The sequence below is a fragment of the Pan troglodytes genome, chromosome 2 (genome assembly GCF_028858775.2).
Source record: "Pan troglodytes isolate AG18354 chromosome 2, NHGRI_mPanTro3-v2.0_pri, whole genome shotgun sequence".
Taxonomy (NCBI): Eukaryota; Metazoa; Chordata; class Mammalia; order Primates; family Hominidae; genus Pan; species Pan troglodytes.
Window position 1 is genome coordinate 162,975,202 of NC_086015.1, and position 20,736 is coordinate 162,995,937.

The 20,736-nt window shown below is 41.2% G+C and overlaps 1 protein-coding gene, 1 long non-coding RNA gene and 1 pseudogene across 13 annotated transcripts in view; 1 reads left to right on the forward strand and 2 right to left on the reverse strand.

The window, feature by feature from the left end:
- The window catches only part of SCHIP1 (schwannomin interacting protein 1), a 611,917-nt gene that overhangs the window by 512,217 nt on the left and 78,964 nt on the right, over positions 1 to 20,736 (forward strand). The gene's annotated exons all lie outside the window — the stretch shown is intronic.
- LOC129143649 (uncharacterized) lies at positions 2,001 to 17,282 on the reverse strand. The gene is made up of 4 exons (XR_008547308.1): positions 16,822 to 17,282; positions 7,597 to 7,814; positions 5,162 to 5,405; positions 2,001 to 2,289 (listed from the first exon to the last, which is right to left on the reverse strand). It is a non-coding gene; the product is annotated as an uncharacterized LOC129143649 (long non-coding RNA).
- On the reverse strand, positions 11,298 to 11,452 carry LOC112208896 (U2 spliceosomal RNA; annotated as a pseudogene).

Sequence of the window (20,736 nt, forward strand, 5' to 3'; positions counted from 1 at the left end):
TTTGTAAAATCCTCTAGATTAATAGGAGGCAACAGTACCACTCATTTCTAAAGCATGCTATTTATAAGTTGGTAAGGTTGTTGCACGCTTTTGAACTTGAATATTTATTTTGTCCCTCTTGGAAACAGTATCTAGCACATCACTGTAAAACTTGATTTTATTGAATGCCCTTTAGTTTCTCTTAGGTTAAAATGTGGAGCTTATACAGTCACTTGTAATTTCCTCAGTCTTACCTTCAGATTCTTCCTCCAAAGGATTTTTCTTTCTTCCTTTCCATTTTTACTTTAAAATGAATTAAGCATGATACCAACTTCATGCAGTTTCTTATTGTGAAGAACACATTGGTAAGATTGAAATGTTATTAGTCTAATTCTGTGCTATATTTTGAAATAAAATCTTCTGGAACAAATGTAAATCTAATGATTAGAAAATGTCACTTACATTTCTCAAAAAACAAACTTACAAGCAAGCAAATTTAAAGATCTTTTTTTTTTTTGAGACAGTGTCTTGCTCTGTTGCCCAGGCTGGAGTGCAGTGGCACGATCTTGGCTCACTGCAAGCTCTGCCTCCCAGGTTCACACCATTCTCCTGCCTCAGCCTCCCAAGTAGCTGGGACTACAGGTGCATGCCACTACACTCAGCTAATTTTTTTGTATTTTTAGTAGAGATGGGGTAAGATCTTTAGTTTTTATTTGCAATTCTAGAATTAGGCAACACCTCATTCTATGGAACAGAATGAGTATTCCAATAAGCTGAGCCGAGGAAGTTGACTTTATAGAGAGGAAAGGGTGGAGGAAAGCAGGAAGAGGGAGCAGAAAATTGATTGTTTGTTTCAGTTACTTTCTTTGCAAAGGTTAAAGCAGAGGGGGCTTCCTTATGCCAGCTAAAACTGGCCTGTTTGGTAATTTGGCTGTTATGTTTCTCTGCTGGTTTCTTGAAAGGTCAGATGAACAACTTAGTTTCAACTTGGTGGCGTGGAACTTCAGCATGAATAACTCTATTTTGGTTTTGGTCTGTTGGGCCTAATACAGGAGCTCAGTTCAAACCAATGGCCTCCTATAAATTTTATATAACAATTAGTATTACACAAACTGGAAAGCTGGCTTTGCGGAATAAGAGCAGGTTTTGGAAATAGCTGGACTGGATCTTAATCTTTTCTGTTTCTCCTAGCCATGTGACCTTGAGCAAATTACTTGACATCTCTGTGCCTTAATTTTGACATCTGTAAAATGGGAGTATTAATACTACTTAATTTCACAGGCTTTTTAGGAGGATTAAATGGCAATGTGTGTACCTGGCTCAAAATTACTGTTAGTTATTTTTCCTTATCTTTTTCTTCTTCATTATCATGATTTACTTTGTTTTCATAACAGCCAAACAAGGCCAGGCGCAGTGGTTCACGCCCGTAATCCCAGCATTTTGGAAGGCAGAAGCGGGGGGATCACTTGAGGTCAGGAGTTCGAGACCAGCCTGGCCAACATGGTGAAACCCTGTCTCTACTAAAAATGCAAAAATTAGTTGGGCGTGGTGGTGCACACCTGTAATCCCAGCTACTCGGGAGCCTGAGGCACGAGAATCGCTTGAACCCAGGAGGCGGAGGTTGCAGTGAGCCAATATCATGCCATTGCACTCCAGCCTGGGCAACAGAGTGAGACTCTGTCTCAAAAAACAAAAACAAAACAACAAAACAACAACAAAAAAAAACAGCCAAACAAGGCTTATTTTTCCAGAGGCTTGCTACAGTTTTCTATGCCTAGTTGGCTCTGAACACATTACTAAATCTGAGCTTTTAAATTAGAATAATCATGAGTTAAAACAAAGTGAATTTAAAATTCTTTCCTTATTTCTTGAACTTTTGCTTTTAATGATAGTTGCAAAGCTCCTGGAATTTTCCACCAAGTTATCTTCCACTTGGGGCCTCATGTATGCAAATGAGAGGAGTTGGGTAATGAAGAGGGAGAGGGAGACACTGAACAGGGCAATTATTTGACCTACATTCCTTTACTCTGGTGTTCAAGAGGCTTTATTCATATTTGTGTGTGCAGTCCTTTGTAACTGTTTGCAAATTTCATCTCCTCAGACATTCTTTCTTCCTGAGGTAATAGATGTGCACACCATTGGGGCACCCAGACACAGGTATGCTGTCTTGGCTTCTCTGTTAGAAAGGAAAGGCTAAGGCCACTACGCAGCACAGTGAAAAGAAGCAGACTTCAGGGTCCCCAGACTTGCATTTGAATCTTAACCCTGGGCAAATTACTTCACCTCGCTGAGCATCAACTTCTCTCTCATCTGTGAAATAATGAAGTAGAGGGTTACAAAGAGGATGGCACTGAACCTGGCACACAGAAAAATACGTTTATCCAATAAAAGTCTCCTTGCTGCCTTCTTGAGGAGTGCCAGGGATACGGGTGACCGGGGATACAGGTGTCTTGTCACAAGACGGACAAGCCTGCTGGCCAACTGACAGACAATCCAACAGGTGTAAGTGTGATAATAAGGGAATATGTGTAAGTGTGATAATAAGGGAATATGTGGTAGTGGTGAGAACGTATGGAAGACTTAAGCTGAGACCTGATGAGTGAGTTAGGAGCTTGTCACACAGTCTGGTGGGAGTGCAAGAGAGAGCCTGGCACACAGAGAAGTTTCGTAAGGCTGCCTAGGACAGGAGGGATGGGTTGGGGCCAGATTAAAAGGGCCTTCTCAGCCTCATTTTAAAATTTGGACTTTATCCTAAGAATAGTGAGAAACTTATTGCAGCATTTTAAGTGGAGAAGTGATGCAACAGATTTGGATTCTAGAAAGATAACTTAAGGTAGATATTAGATTTGAGGGGTAGCTACACCATTGCCTGGGGTCTAGTTCAGTTGGGACCCCCAGTTGAAGTCCTCCAGATGAGAGATGATGGAGGACTGATCTTGGAAGGCTTCCAGGAAGAAGAAAGTAGTGCTTTCATTCATTCACTTATTCCCCACATATTAATTGAGTATCTATTATGTGCCATGCACTAACTTCAAAGGGTATGGTAGTGAACAAAACAAAGCCCCTACCTCAGTGGAGCTACGTTCAACATAAAACACAGATGAGTCTATGAGTAAATGAATGTAAACAAAACATAGATAACACTCTGATTTTATGACCAAGTTGATACCCACCTCCCTGAACCCACCTTTAGAAGGAGAAGTCGAGTGTAATTGAGCAGTTATTACTCAGGCCAACCTCTCCAATGCACAGAGATCTCTGGGGATATCTCTTACCAGGATAATGTCACACCTACTCCAGCAGCCCTTTTTGGGGCTGCCCCCTCCCTCACTAACAAGTACAGGAGGGAACCAATTCAAAGCCAGGGTCGGAAACTCAGACACTTAAAGGGGCAGAATATTGTTATGAGCTTTATGGTACACAGATGGTATCTGGAGCAAGAACGTGAACTTTGCAACAAGACCATTGGGTCTGAGGAACAGTGACCTCAATAGTAATTGCTGCTCTGTGGCTGCATGACAGTGATTCTGCACATGGGGCCTTTACTGACTGGTGGCCCGTGAGGGTCCTAGTGACATAAGGAAAAGCTAACCATGCCAGATCTTTCTTTTGTTGTTAAAGGCCCATGACCTGCAGTTTCCCTAACATTCATTTTTATACAGGGCAGAGGTATGTGTGCGAGCTCAGATACCTTAAATTCATATGCCTTTAATACAATCCAGGCAGATTTCTAAATGAGGGATGCTTCCCCACAAATGGAGAGTGAAAGTGGGACAGCCTAAAAGGACCTCCATAGCACTGTGCATGGCCAGCTGTTTGTGGCTGTACCAAAAATGCAGGTCATAGGATTTTTATGTGAAAATTTCTATATTTAAATGTTGGCAACTAAGTCTGTTTTTTTTTTTTAAATATGCAGTTTTTAATCATCTGTGGGCTGGATTCTTCCTTTATCTTTTCCAAGGCTGCCTTGTAAAAACGTCCACTGCTGGCATCTGCTTTTCTTCCTTTTCACTCCCCAATCCTGGGTCCTTTAGTCTCTCATTACATCAAATAGGAGTGACTCAAATTTAGCCAAAATTTTCTTGAATTTATGGAAAAGCTATATACAAAAGTAAGTTTCTGTATACAAGTATTTTATATCAGGAAGAATTTTCAGTTGGGGATGGTAACAGTTACTGTAAGTAAGATAATGGTTATAAATGTTGTTTCTCTAAGGGGAGACATTTCTGATGTCTAGTCAGTTTACAAACCTGTGTTCTAGAACATAAACATTTGTTTGTAAGTAAAAGAAAGAAAGTACATGCAGATGCATTAAATCCATACTTACACCCACTATATATGAGTACATAATATACTTTTCTTGGGAATTATCAGATACTTTTTCCTGGATCAAATGATGAAGACTATTTAAAGTAGAAAAGAGAGAAAACCAGTCTATTCTGCATGGACATTTTGTTACCACTTTTATGGTAAGCAGTTCCATAAGTATGTGCCTCTGTTTTGGCATTATATAATTTTACATTACTTCTTAAATTAAGTACAAGTTTTGAAAAGGAAAAAAATTAACCTCCTGTTATAATCAAAATCTTTCACTTTCTAAAAATCAGAGTATCTTCTTTTAAAGGGAGTTTTTTATTCAATAAAAATTCTATATTTCTATATACCTTACAATTTTTTAAAATTCTGGTACACACAGTATCCTTATAATCACTTTTTCTTTCTATTTATATCCTTAAAAACATCTGCACGAGGTAGAAAAAAACTCAGATTTTAATGAAATCATAAAAACAAAAGAACTTGATGCAGCCCACAGCACCTGCTAACCATACAATGTGTTTACAGTTGTTATTGCTACAATTAATAATATCACTATTGTCATTATATGCATGATTGACAGTTGAAGAAACTAAGTCTTAAGGAAGTTAAGGCCACCATGGTTATAAAATTAGTCAATTTTAGAGACTAAACCTTATTAAATCACAGGTCTATGGACTTAAAATCCATAACCTTTCATTTATACCAATAAAAAACAAAAGAACAAAGAGGGCCTTTTGTTATTGTAACACCTTTATGTGCTGGGTGCATTGTCCATATTAGCTTATTTATTTATTTTTATTTTTTGGCAGGTACTGTATGAGGTTTCATTTTATAGATAAACTGAAAAAGAGGTTAAGTCACTTACCAAGGTCACATTGCAAGTAAATGGCAAAGCCAAAAAAATTCTCCTATGTCTGAATGCCAAGGCTCCTGATCTCCTGGAGTGCATTGTATCTAATTGATAGTTGTAAGTAACCAGTATTTTACTTTTAATTGATGGCAGACATTTAAGAGGTGTGTGTCACTTGCAACTAGAGCAAATTTTCTTCATTTCATAAAATTGCCAGCTACAGTAGAAAAAAGCAGTCATCTTCAATAGATAGGGTTTTCTGTAAAATAAACAAAAGGGTTTTGTGCCTGATTTAAAAAAAAAAAAAATTCTATTTCTTTCCATGTCTGAGAGGTGACCTTTCTGATGTTATACTGTGGGTGGAATTCATTCTGGAGGTTGTGAGTGGGATTTTGGGAGTATGATGGGAAAGACTGATGAATCCATACTCCATTTGTAAGTGGCTTGTCGTGATGATGAATAGAGAAAACATAAACAGTGGATATAGCAAAGTATCAGTTTGGATTAGGTTTAGGTGTAAGTGACAGAAAACCTAAAATGCCAGGTCTTCAGAAAGGATAGTAGCTTATTTCTCATGCATGTAAAAGAAGTGTGGAGGTCAGGAGTCTTAAGGCAGGTTCAAGATGACTGAAGGTTTTTTCTTTTTTCAATCCTGCTCATCCTCAATACATGGTTTTCTGCCTCATGGTCCAAGTTGGCTGCTTAAACACCTGCTATTGTGTTGTAATTGACTGTAGGAAGGAGAAAGGGAAGAAGAGGAACACATCTCCTTTCCTTTAAGGACACTTCCCAGAAGTCACACGTGACACCTCTGCTTAAATTCAGTTAGCCGGAATTTAGTCACATGGTTGTGACCTCACACACATGCTGCAAGAGAGGCTGGAGAATGTATTCTTATCCTAAGCATCCATATGCCCAGCTAAAATGTGTGTATGTGTGTGTGTGTGTTGCAAAGGGCAGGGGGAGTTCTATCAATAAGGAAAAAGGAGAAAATATATTGGGGAAAGACTAATAAAGTCTCCCACAGAAAGAATCAATGAAAACGAGTTAACCATGCAACATAGAAAGATTACCTCCATTCCAGCCTCTATTCCAGAATACCTACCAAGTCCTTTGCCTAGGATAGGAATTCTAGAACAGATGTGTGGGTGTAAGTCCTAAACTTTAACTCTGAGCACCTGTTTTTCAGTGAATGATAAAAATTGTTAGGAGCCCACATCTTTAAAAAGAAAGGCAAAGATAACCATATCCTTTATTTTTTTGAGCAGCTCCTTTGCACACTGCTTCACTACAAATAGGACCTACCTAAGGAATTAGATCATGCACTAAGTCCAAACCTGCAGTTACTTCAGAAGCTTGTGACTTCCATTAGAAAGTCTGAACTCTCTAACGTAGATACAGACCCTGAATGTGGGGGTTGAATTTCAAAGTTCTTGTGCTGCTTTCATTGGCATGCACCCAGGGAAGTATATGTATACATTGGGAATGTTTAGGGAGCTGGCTACTTCTCTGTTTTCTTCTGTCACAGCGTTCCTTCGTCCAGGGGAATACTGAAATAATAATTCTAGCAACAATTTTTGTATTACATGTATATTTCACTTAAGCTTCAGAGCAGCCTGAATGGTAGGCTTTATCCATTCCCATTTTACAGATTTAGAAGCTCAGAAACAAAGTCACACAACTAGTAAGGAGATGTGCCAAGATTTAAACTTAGATCTGTTGGACTCCCAAATCCATACCCTGCATCACGATGGCCTCACACCTTTGAAAAATAGTACAATGACCCTTTTGATGTTCCTTTTTTGTATAATGACCTAAGGAAAGTAGAGAGGTCAAGTCAACTTTCCCTGGTCCCTGCAGTTGTAATAGGGCTCCCTTCACCCTCTCAGTGACTCTTTACTGAGTTAGAGGTAAAACCCCACAATGAACTATGGGAAATCCCACTCTTTTAGAGCTCTGAGTATTTAGAGACTGATTTGGGCTGAGCAGGTGAGGGAGATTGGTAGCAGAAAGCTGGAACTGGAGGCCTGTTCTCTCTGTCAGTTCATTACTTTCAAAGGTCTGTTGCAGGGAGCCTCCTTGTCCTCCCAGTGTAAGGAAATATAATTGTGATCAATACATTTCCAAAAAATATATCTCCACTGCTAAGGACATGGTAAGGAAATGGAACAAATTAATAAAAAGGGCTTCTCAGCCAACTGGAAAAGAGGCAGGCCGTGAGTATACAATGTCTTCCTCAGTTTTTCTTCCCCAGTTAAGCATTCTGGGTCCCCTCCCTCTCATTTATTTGCTGCTGTGGTATCTGCAGGGTAGGGTGAGCTGGCATAAAGTTTATTAAGTAGTAGCTTGCAGATCACTTGCTACCACATTTTCCAAAGCTTGCCTTTGTCCCCTCAGTGTATACTTGAGATGCCTTCAGTCAGATGAAAATCATGGAAAACCAAACTAACCTGGCTTCACAGTGATGAGATTGGTTGGCTCCTGGTTAGGAAAGGCTTCAGAATGTGTTCGTTTCATTGACCCAATGGGGCATCACCAGGAATGCTGTTATTTTTTTTCTTTAAACTTCTCTGCTCTGTTTTTTGCAGTCAGTTTCCTTTACAGCTATCCTCCCACACCTTCCGGTTGCCAAATGATTTTCCTTTCCTTTGAGTTTATTCATCACTGTCTAGGGAGAGGGAGAAAAAGAAATGGTCACTTCCAAGAACTCTCTCAAAAGAGCCAGGAACTATTTTCCCAGTCATCCTCAGCAGATTTCTCCTCAATCTCATTGGCCCAAATAGGGTGTGGTGTTTATCCTTGAACCCGTAAGTGGAGCCAGGGGATGGGATAATGAGCCACAAGCCCTACCACCTGATCAACTTCCCCCAAGCACCTGGGCTTTGCAGGAGGAATTGAAGGTGCTCAAATAAAAGTTAAGGTAGTTACTAAAAGGAGAGTGGTGTTGGAAGAGCAACTATAGTGCCTATTAGACTCCCACTGTTCTGAGAATCAGCTCCAACCCACTCCTAGCAGCACCCAAGGAACTGGGGCTCTTAGCCTGACTCACAACTCTTGGAAACTGCTGACCCCTAGTGTCTGAGGAAAGCATCGGCTCTAGAATCCAGAGGCATGGGTTTACCTCTCATGAGAATCACAGCGGCTGTGACACACTCACACACACAAGGAGGTTGTAAGCAGATTAAAACCTTTAGAAGTACTTTAATGAATAAGTGAGTTTAATTGAAAGTCTTCCAAAGACACTGTAAGACTTAGGCCTCCCTCACCTTGCTGATCAGCAACCTCAGAACACTCTCTGTAGTCCTTTTCACACCTGTAAATTGTCATCCACAGTGTGTCTTTCTCTCTAGACAGAGGGTGTGCTTTTTGAGGGTGGGGCCTAAGTGCAAAACACCCAGCTCCTCACCTTGAACTCATGCATGCTTAGTAAACACTTGTATGAGTAAACGAAAGACCCAACTGTTGTTCAGCTCTCCTTTCCTCTCCCCTTCCATAGCCATGGCATTCTCTTATAAATATCAGCTCTACCAGCTTAATTGTACTCCTTTTTTTTTTTTTTTTTTGAGAGGGAGTCTCGCTCTGTCACCCAGGCTGGAATGCAGTGGAGCGATCTCGGCTCACTGCAACCTCCGCCTCCCAGGTTCGAGCAATTCTTCTGCCTCAGCGTCCCGAGTAGCTGGGACTACAGGTGCCTGCCACCCACACCCAGCTAATTTTTGTATTTTTAGTACAGATGGAGTTTCACCAAGTTGGCCAGGCTAGTGTCAAACTCCTGACCTCAGGTGATCCACCCGCTTCGGCCTCCCAAAGTACTGGATTACAGGCGTGAGCCACCGCGCCTGGCCAGTTGTATTCCTAATAAGACAACTAAGCAATCAATTGTGTTTTGAAGCTGCATGTTATACGAATGGGAAAATATTCCAACAACCCCAAATACACATCTAAGCAGCTGCTTTTGTGTTGTGGAATACCCACTATCTGGTCAGCAGAGAAAGCAGAATTTTTTATTATAAGCAGATCAACATTGCTACTGTGAATTCTTTGAGCAGTAGGCAAAGCTGTGTTAGAATGGGTTCTTCTTTGGTCTGTATGTGGCAGGTAACAGGACTTCTCCTGTGCTTCATGATTTGGGTTAGGAAGAGAGAGGAAAGGCAACAACATGGTAATTATAATATAGAATGACTCAAGACAAGAAAGAATAGGTTTTTGTTTTGTTTTGCTCTTAATTGACTTGTAATTCAAGTGTGAAATGTGGCAGCTTTCAGGATTGGAGAAACTTTGCACAAACCCAATATTAGAATTTAACTGCCATTAGCTGTGGAGGGCACCAAAGGACAGAGAGGATTTCTCAATCTGGGAGCTGAAGGCGAGTTCTGGGGAACAGTGGCAGCCACAGCTGTAGAAATCCTGACAGCTGTTCAGTCTTGGCAGGCCGAGCTGCTGCTCACTGGAGAAGCTGCGGGGCTTCCTGGGCAGGGCCCTCCGCTCGCGTGGTGCCTGTAAGACCTGCTCTGGAGTGGAGGCATGCACCATCTTTCTTTTCCCCTTTTCACAGGGGAGGAGAAAAATGGGCAGATAAGTATCATAGCGGTCAGGTAGGTCATGGGATAGGGAAAAAAAATCAATCATTGAAAAAGAGTGACTGGAAAACCACACTGTAACATTGTGCCCTAAAGTATTGTATCAGTTTTGCCAGCCTGCACTTGTCTCTTAATTATGTAAACTAAATGCTATGTGTTATCAAGATTGTCATTATTACAATTTTGTTACTTTGTAGAGAATAAACATAGATAATAAATATTGGTTCTACATTTCAGTTGACAGATTTCACAATTTTGCTTCAGAGTCCTTCTTTGGGATACATCGCATTCTTGCAGAAATAAGGATTTTGTTCAGTCAGTGTTTAACAGAGACTTTTAAAAGCTACTAAAGTTGCAAACCACTTAAGAGTTGTAAGTCTATCATAGTCCACCCATTTGAACAGTCCCCTGTTTTAACCTGTATTTGTGCTTCGGGGAGAAAGTGGATGGAAGAGGCTCCACGCTGGCTTAGTCACACTGATGTATGAATAAACGGGCAAGTAATGGATGACCTGGGGTTCATGCCAGCCAACTCACCTGCACACCTGCTTTCACAAGCACTTGACAAGGCACCTACCTTTCTTAATGTGCCAAGTACATAATCTCTCTGATTCTGTAAAAAGATTAGCTGTTAGGAAGATTACAAAACTTTGGGTACAAAAATAAGAGTATTTTTAGAATTTTGTTCTCCATGTGTTAATTTTATCTTCAGTGGGTTTTGTTTGTTTTGCTCCCTCTGCCCCACATCATAATTTATGTGTGTGTTTGTGTGTGTGTGCTGAATAGATGATCTCTAAGTAGGAAAATTCTCTTGGGAAAAATTCTCAGCATGAGAAATGTGGGGAAAATACAGCTGGACAGCTGTTTAATTTTGCCAAGAAAAAAATGAGGACTTGTTCTTTGCTGGTGCATGAGACAGGGCTGTGTCACTGCAGTGTGAGTTGTGAAGGAGAGAAGCAAACGCACAGGCAAGTGTTTACACCTGCTGCCTTCTTAAGTCCTCCCAATAACCCTGTAAGGCAGGTACTACTTCTCTTGTACAGAGGAGGAAATTGAGGCCTAGCTAAGTTATGCAGTGTGCCCAAAGCATAGCTAAACAGTGTGGCCAATTTTTAAATCCAGATGTTTCTAACTCAAGAGCCCTGTTCTTCTTACTATACCAAATGGCTCAGCCCTCAAGTTGTTGTCTTAGAAATAAAAATATAAACAACAAGGAACATTTGTTCAGCTTAGTGTTTCTCAACAGAGTAAGAGATAGCTTCTCTGGAGCCCTTATGCTTTCACTAAAAATTCAATTGTTTTGTTTTTATTTTGATAAGAACCCATTAATATTAAGCATATTCTGGTTCATCACCTTATAAGCAAGGACTGCTCTGTGATATAAGTAATGCTGGTTCTATCTGTGTTTACATTGACACCAAAAAGTGTTTCTCAACCCCCAGAGATTTCAAGCTAATTTACCCAATATCCATTCTTCCCCTCTACCTTACTAACAGAACCCTAATTTGCCTGGAATCAGCGATAGTCCTATGCTTCTCAGACTCCCTTGCAGTTACAAATGTTCATGTGGCAAGGTTTTAGCTCATGATATCTGAGCTATTAGATGGGGCTTCCCAGAAAGATCCTTAAAGTGGCTGACTTTTAAGATAGATAGAGGACATATCAGGTATTAAGCTGGTAAGAGCAGGTGCTACATTTTATCTCAGACAAAAGGTCAAGAAGCAATGGTCAATGTCTTTCTCACTCTCCAGTCTTTCTCCTCGTCTAGCCAGGAAGGAAGGTGAGATATGACCATGAGGGCAAGAACACATACTAGCAGTGGTGGAGGCAAAGATATAAGGAGTCTGGGTCTCTAATGACTACAAAAAACCCCTCATTATACCAGCCCAGGGTGTGGCTGTCTGCAGACACTTCATTATATACAAAAAATAAGCTAATTACCCCCCTCTACTAAAAATACAAAATTAGCTGGGCGTATTGGCACATGCCTGTAATTCCAGTTACTCGGGAAGCTGAGGCAGGTGAATGGCATGAACCTGGGAGACAGAGGTTGCAGTGAGCTGAGATGGCGCCATTGCATTCTAGCCTGGGCAATGACAGTGAAACTCCGTCTCAAAAAAAAAAAAAACTTTTTTTTCTTTCTTTTTTTTTTTTATTATACTTTAAGTTCTAGGGTGCATGTGCACAACATGCAGGTTTGTTACATAGGTATACATGTGCCATGTTGCTTTTCTGCATCCATCAACTCATCATTTACATTAGGTATTCTCCTAATGCTATCCCTCCCCCAGCCCCCCACCCCCCGCAACAGGCCCCAGTGTGTGATGTTCCCTGCCCTGTGTCTATGTGTTCTCATTGTTCAACTACCACTGATGAGTGAGAACAAGCAGTGTTTAGTTTTCTGTCCTTGTGATAGTTTGCTTAGAATGATGGTTCCAAGTTTCGTCCATGTCCCTGCAAAGGACATAAACTCATCCTTTTTTATGGCTGCATAGTATTCCATGGTGTGTATGTGCCACATTTTCTTAATCCAGTCTATCATTGATGGACATTTGGGTTGGTTCCAAGTCTTTGCTATTGTGAATAGTGCCACATTAAACATACGTGTGCATTTATAGTAGCATGATTTGTAATCCTTTGGGTATATACCCAGTAATGGGATGGCTGGGTCAAATGGTATTTCTAGTTCTAGATCCTTGAGGAATTGCCACACTGTCTTCCACAATAGTTGAACTAATTTATGTTCCCACCATCAGGTAAGCCGAGATGGCGCCATTGTACTCCAGCCTGGGCAATGAGAGCAAAACTCCATCTCAAAAAAAAAAAAAAAAAGAAGCTAATTTTTAAAATAGCTTTATTAACATATGATTTATAGCCAGGTGCAGTGGCTCATGCCTGTAATCCTAGCACTTTGGGAAGCCGAGGCAGGTGGATCATTTGAGCCCAGGAGTTCGAGACCAGCCTGGGCAACATGGTGAAACCCTGTCTCTACAAAAAATACAAAAATTAGCTGGGGCATGCAAATGTAGTCCCAGCTATTTGGGAGGCTGAAGCAGGAGTATCGCTTGAGCCCAGGAGGCATAGGTTGCAGTCAGCCGAGATTGCACCACTGAGCTCCAGCCTGGGTGGCAGAATGAAACCCTGTCTCAAAAAAATAAACCAAAGGGATATAATTTTCATACCATAAAATTCACCTGTTTTTTTTGTTGTTGTTGTTTTGAGACGGAGTCTCGCACTGTCGCCCAGGCTGGAGTGCAGTGGCGTGATCTCAGCTCACTGCAACCTCTGCCTCCCGGGTTCAAGCGATTCTCCTGCCTCAGCCTCCCGAGTAGCTGGGATTACAGGCAGGTGCCACCACGCCCAGCTAATTTTTTGTATTTTTAATAGAGAGTGGGTTTCACTATGTTGGCCAGGCTAGTCTTGAACTCCTGACCTCGTGATCTGCCCACCTTGGCCCCTCAAAGTGCTGGGATTATAGGCATGAGCCACCATGCCCGGCCTCAAATTCACCTGTTTTAAATGCACAGTGATTTTTAGTAAGCATAGTTTTGTTCAAACATCCCCACAACCAAATCTAGAACCTTTCTGTTATTCCCAAAACATTCCTCTTGCTCATTGGCAGTCTATCCTCATTCCTACTACCAGGCCAAGGCAACCACTGATCCACTGTCTTTATAAATCTGCCTTTTCTGAACATTTCATATAAATGGGATCATAGAATATCCAATCTTTTACATCTGGCTTCTTTCACTTAACATATTGTTTTTGATAGTCTTCCATGCTGTAGCACATAACAGTAGTTCCTTCTTGTTGCTGAATAATAATCTATTGTATGGCCGTATTATATTTTGGTCGTCCATTTACCAGTTGATGGACATGTGGATTGTCTTCACTTTTTAGACCTTATGAATAATGTTGCATGAATACATATACATCTTTGTGTAGATGTATGTTTCCATTTCTCTTGGGTAGATTCTCAGGAGAGGAATTGCAAGATCATATGGTAAATTTATGTTTCATTTTATAAGAAACTGCCAAACTGTTTTCCAAAGTAAGCACACTATCTTATATTCCCATCGGCAATGTATAAGGCTTACGGTTTTTTCATATTCTTATCAAAAACTATTTTGTCTTTTTATTATATTCCTTCTACTGGGCATGAAGTATAATAGCATCTCCTTGTAGTTTTAATTTTCATTTACCTCACGACTAATGATGTTGAGCACCTTTTCAAATGCTTATTAGCCATTCATATTTCTTTGGTGAAATACCTATTCAACTGTTGCCCATTTTTAATTGGCTTGTCTTATTATTAACTTACAAGTGATTTTTATATATTCTGGATACAAATCCTTTACCAGAAATAGTATTTGTGTATATTTTCTCCCAGACTGTGGCTTGCTTTTCATTTTCTTGCTGATGTTTCTTGAAGCACAAAAGTTTTTAATTTTGATGAAGTCAATTTTTTCAGTTTTTCCTTTCATGGATTATGCTGTTGCTGTTGTGTTTAAGAACTCTTTGTCTAACTTAAGGTTGCAAAGATCTTCTGCTTTCTTCTACAAGTTTTATAGTTTTAGCTTTTACACTAGGCATATGATTCATTTTGAGTTCATTTTTGTGTATAGTGTGAGGTATCTAAATTCATCTTTCTGCATGCAGATATCCAGTTGTCCCAGCACCATCTGTTGAAAAGACTGTCCTTTCCCCATTGAATTACCTTGGCACCTTTGTCAAAAATCAATGGACTATAAATGTAAAGTTTTATTTCTAGACTCTCAATTCTGTTCCATTGATCTACATGTCTACCCTTATGCCAGTACCACACAGTCGTAATTAATGTAGCTTTATAGTAAGTTTTAAAATTGGGAAGTCTAAGTTTTCCAACTTTGTTCTTTTTTAAGATTGTTTTTGCTTTTCTAGGTCCTTTGCATTTCCATATACATTTTAGGATCAGCTTGTCAATTCCTGCCCAAAAGCCTGCTGGAATTTTTATAGGAATTGTGTTGAATCTATAGATCACGTTGAGGGGCATTGCTATTTTAATAATACTGAGTCTTCCAATTCCTTTATTTAGATCTTTATTCTTATAATTTCTCTTAGCAATGTTTTGTAGGTTTTTTTTTTTTTTTTTTTTTTTTGGCAGAGTCTCGCTCTGTTGCCCAGGCTGAAGTGCAGTGGTGTGATCTCGGCTCACTGTAACCCTGCCTCCCAGGCTCAAGCGATTCTCGTGCCTCAGCCTCCTGAGTAGCTGGGATTACAGGCACATGCTACCATGCCTGGCTAATTTTTGTATTTTTAGTAGAGACAGGGTTTCACCATGTTGGCCAGGCTGGTCTCGAACTACTGGCCTCAAGTGATCCACCCACCTTGGCCTCCGAAAGTGCTGGGATTACAGGTGTGAGCCATCGCGCCCGGCCTGTAGTTTTCAGTGTATAAGTCTTGCACTTCTTTTGTTCCTAATTTTTCAAGTCACTGTTATATGGACTTTCTGATACATAAGGCCAAATTGAACTCATGATACATATTCTTATCGCCAAATAAAATGGAAAATTTAAACAAGTGGAGGTGTACTTAATATACATAAATGATATTTCTATGTTAAGGCCAAATGGTGCATTGTGTAAATGAACAGTTTCACAGTGGAAACAATGGAGAAAACCGAATTATTACATGGCATGCATATCCAGTCCAAATGAACCTTGTCCTTACAGTCAGTACCATATGTATATAAGCCAATAAAACAACGTCACATGGCACAATAATCAGTATTGTTAATTGAAATTAATTGTATTCTATTTTTGTTTATATTTTGTAAATTCACTTGGATTTGTATAAGTGTTATTAGCAAAAGGAATTTACACCTAGTTTTACATGTATTGGCTCAATATTTTTTTCCTTTAATAGGTGTCTTAGTTCATTTTCTGTTGCCATAACCGAATACCTGAGAGACTGGGTAATTTATAAGGAAAAGAGGTTTGTCTGGTTCACAATTCCAGAGGCTGGGAAGTCCAAGAAGCATGGTGCTGGCATCTTCTCAGCTTCAGGTGAGGGCTTTATGCTGTATCACAACATGGCACAGAAAGGCCGAGAACCAGAAGGGAAAGGAGGAGTGTGCAGAAAGGGACAAAACATGAGAGGCAGCCTTGCTTTATAACAGCCTGCTCTCTCAGTGACTAAGAGATGGCATTAATCCCTTTCTGAGGGTGGATTCTTCAACCCAATGCCTCTTAAAGGTTCCACCACCTCTCAACACCATTACGTTGGGGACCAAGCTTCAAAATGAGTTTTGGAGGGAGCTGACCATATTCAAACCATAGCAGCTATCTATTTTGTACTCACTGTTGTGAAACACTGGCTCTAGTTTTTTTTACTTTACAAAGCATTTTCAATTCACCATCTTATTATTCTCACAGTAACACTGGAGCTTGGGTAAAATAGGGCTTTTTAAGATTCCCGTATTGTAAATCATGAAACTAAGATTCACAGAAATTAAGTGATGTTTGTAATTGTATACATCCATAAGTGGCAGTTCTGTGATTGCTGAGTGCAGTAGCTCACACCTGTAACCCCAGCACTTAGGAAGGATCTCTTGAGCCCAGGAGGCAGGAGGATCTCCTAGGCCCAGGAGTCTGAGACCAGCCTGGGCAACCTGGGGAGACCCCATCTCTACAAAAGTTTTAAAAATTTGCCATGTGTGGTGTGCTCCTGTGGTCCCAGCTACTCAGGAGGCTGAGGTGGGAGGATCACCTGAGGCCAGGAGTTCGAGGCCGCACTGAGGAGCGATCACACCACTGCACTCCAGCCTGGGCAACAGAGTGAGACGCTATCTCAAAAAAAAAAAAAAGAAGAAGAAGAAGTAAAATTAGGAGTTCAGGCTCAAAATCTCTTACTCTTTCCTCTATATCTGTATTGATTATTGATCACTTCCTTAAACCCTGCTAGGATACAAGAGAAATATAAAACTTTTGGAAAGCTTTATAGGTACCAAGATAAAACTAATATGAAGCATAGTAAAGCTAGGGTTCATATAATGGAGGCCACAGCCCAGACTCTAGATTCTAGCAGCATCTATAGAAAACAGACAACTATCCAGACCTGAGAGTTGAGTGGGAAGCATGCCCTGAGCAATGCAGAAGATGTTGTCAGGCAGCCCAGATCTACGGCACTCCCTCCACCCGCTTCCAGGAGGGAAGGACTTCCTTCTTCAGCTGCTGGTAATGTTGGCAGCTGAGAGTGCTCAGCTGAGACCCTCTTTGGGATTGCCTGTGGCTGAGGAGAACTAGGATGCCCAAGGTAGGAGCAGTAGCAACCCATATCCAAAGACAGGTTGATGCTGGGACATGAAGGCCTGGACCTTTCACCGGGCTTGGATCCACTTTGAAGGCCCAGCCCCGTTGCAGAGCATCCTCCTGGATCAGTCAGGCTTTTGTTTGCAGCTGCATCAGAATTCAGCCTCTCCCTCTGCCCTGTTTTACTGCCTGTATTCCCTCACAGGTGTTGCCCCAGAGCACTCTGAATAAACTTCCTGCCTGTGAATCTCTACCAGAGAGTCAGCTTCCTGCACCCAATGCTCTATAAGGTTTCTAGGCAACGGGAAATGCCCTAAAGGCCAGAATTCCTCTCGTGGGTATAGCAGAGAGTAAACAGAGTAGTGTTTTATAGTGGCTACAAAAGAAAAGGGCAATGGTGGTGGACTTTAAAAGACAGGATGAGCTGTCAGCCCTGATGGGGAGCCCCCAGAAAGCTGTAGCTGGCCCATGTGCCGCACATTTTGCCGAGTAGGGATACTGCCGGGCCCCCGATGTTCTGTTTGTAAAGTGGGTGTGTAGCCCAGGTATCAGCTGTCATCTTCACTGCCAACTGTCCTCTTCAGCTGCAGTCCTATGAATTGGGCCCTGAAGCTGGAACCGGAAGATCTGATTTTAGATCTCCCTTGCCAATTTTGTGGCTTTCTGATTCTAGAAGTTGTATTTCTCGTTTGAAAAATGGGTATGCTTTGAGGATTGAAATGATCCTAATTTCAGGGGCTCTTCATGAGTGTCATGTGACAGGAGGATTTCATGGTCAAGTAAGTCTGGGTGACACTAGGCCAAACTAAGTTTCATTGATTTCTGAGGATTTCTCAGTCTTTTATATGTTGCTTTTCCTTCTGAGTTCCTTAAGGAGGGGGTATAATCCAAATCATCTGAACCCATCAGGAAGACTTCTTGCTGCGGACACCCTCCATGGAGCATTAATAAGCCTGGATCTTGCTGGAGTCATGTTGAGAAGCCCTGTCCCATCCCATAATGGACAGTTAACAAATTTGAAATTAGACTCTATTGATTACCGTGGTCTGCACTGCCCTAACCTTAAACCAAGTTAGGAGTCTCAGAAATATCGGAAGAGTTCCCAGTGATGCTGGCACTCATGATCGATGTGTTTTTGGTTATTTACATTTGGTAAGCTGTAATTTACCTCAAGGATACCTCCAAATCTGTGTTCAAGACATGTATGTTTTAAAGAATGTTACTCTCTCAAGCTTTTAGACTGGGGAGAAACGTGGCTTTCCAAGGCATATACTCTCCCTTGGAACAGTAGTAGCCATCATGTGTTGGAACTTATAGTTGACACCTTGGGGGGATGAAATGATATGTTGAAAAGGACGCCGAAGGTGTGTCTGGGCTGTGGGAATAAGAGTGCTATGATGCATTAGTGATGTCGCCCATTAACAACAGCATTCTCCACCTTCATTTTAGACCACAGTTAAGTTTACCATACATACTCCTTTACCTTTTGAAGACAGTAGGAGAATAAATTATTTAAACCCTCTCAAGTGCAGTGTGTTCAAAAGTAACTCATCATCATATTCTCCCCTTCTATGCCAGTTCTGTCCATGTCAGATGATGGTGGTGGTCTCCAGGAACACACCCATGATTCCTACCTGGTCTTCATTTCCCATAACCCATCAGTCACCAAGTCTTGCCAATTTACCTTCCAAATGTGTCTCAAATCACTCCCCTTCCCATCCCAGATGCCACCCCCGTTCTGCAAATGCTATTAACTGTCACCTCAACCTCAACATAGTCTCTCTGCCTCTGGTCCTATTTATTTATTTATTTATTTGAGACAGCATCTTGCTCTGTCGCCCAGGCAGGAGTGCGGTGGTGCAATCTCAGCTCACTGCAATCTCTGCCTCCCAGGTTCAAGCGAGTCTCCTGCTTCAGCCTCCCAAGTAGTTGAGATTACAGGTGCATGCCACCACACCAGGCTAATTTTTGTACTTTTAGTAAAGACAGGATTTCATCATGTTGGCCAGGCTGGTCTTGAACTCCTGACTTCAAGTGATCCACCTGCCTCAGCTTCTCAAAGTGCTGGGATTACAGGTGTGAGCCACTGTGCGGCCTGTCTCTGGTCCTTTTTTAAAATGTATTTTATTTATCCATTTTTGAGATGGATCTTGCCCTGACACCCAAGCTGAAGTGCCGTGGTGCAGTCATGGCTCACTGCAGCCTCAAACTCCTGGACTCAAGGGATCCTCTTGCTTTGGCTTCCAAAGTAGCTAAGACTACAGGCAAACACCACAGCACCTGGCTTTTTAAAAATTAATTTTCATAGAGATGGGGGTCTTGCTTTGTTGCCCAGGCTGGTCTCAAACTCTTGGCTTCAAGTGATCCTCCTGCCTCAGCCTCCCAAAGTGCTGGGATTACAGAGGGGAGCCAGCCCAGCCTCTGCCTCTGATCCTGTACTCTTTAAGCTCCTCCCCTAATCTACCTACCTGACTGCCTATTCAAGTGTGTCTCATTCTCAAACACTGTAATGACTTCCTCAGGGTAAAGCCTAACATAAATTCAGCATTACATAACTCCTGTATCAGCCCTGCTGACCTCTGGTCTCATTTCTTACCACTCCCTTGTACTCTAACAAAACCAGTCTGCTGACCTGCCTAACTCATGCTGTCTCTAGCTTCCATGCCTTTGTTTTTGTGGTACCCTTTGCCTGAAATGTTTTGTCCACTCTATCTCTTTCTTGCTCAGTTAATTCCTACTCATCACTGAAACGCAGAGCTCAGACATCACCCACTCCAGAAAATCTTTCCTGACCCCCAGGCTTGATTAGAGCCCTAACCAATTATATATATTGTGCTATAAATAAATAATATAAATATGATATATAGTATAATTCTTTGTTTATGTGTCTATCTTTGCCTTAAGGCTGGGACTGTGTCTTATCTCTGTATTCCTTGAGCCTGTTACCATGCCTGCATTTATCTCAAGCGCTTAATAAATATGCGTGGATTAAATGAAGGAATTAAATACCTAATGATGAATAAAACTAAGCTAATAGTGACCCATCAACATCAGAAATATAACCAATACTTAGGTAAAGAATTTTCTTTTGCAGACTAAGAATGATTGCTTTGCGTGGCTGGTGAAGTCTGAAGGAGAAAAGCAAGCAATGGGGTGGGGTGGCGGGCTGCGGGTGGCGGGGTCGAGGAGAGGTGCATTGTCAATGACAGCAGCACTGAGCAGATTCTAATGACTTCAGTGTGGTACAAAGCAACCTGGACACTGAATTGCATCTGGTTTCCAATGAAAGAGAACCACTTAGAGTGCTTAGCTGGGTTTAAAGCAGTTTCCTCACTTTTGTGTGGCCACTCTGGGTGTTTGCCCGTATCTGTACCTCTGTAGCTGACTTTTTAAAATGCCTGAACTTTGGCTTGTTTTTCTTCATGGATTACTAAAAAAAAAGAATACTTTCTTCTACTAATTAGATTAGATTAAAGTTAACCCATGGGACCCTTTGGCAAAGTACTGACTAGATTAATACTTCTTTTCAGCTAGAGTTTTTGTTTTGTTTTGTTTTGTTTTGTTTCTGACAACAGAGAAGGAATGGAGTGTAACCTGTTACCTTCTGGTGAAATTCCTCATTGTGCTTTTGTCACTGTATTCTTACTGTGTGCAAGACCCGCCAGTCACAGGCTCTAAGTCTAAGCCTTGGTTTGAACAGCCTTGGGAATAAAGTAGGTTT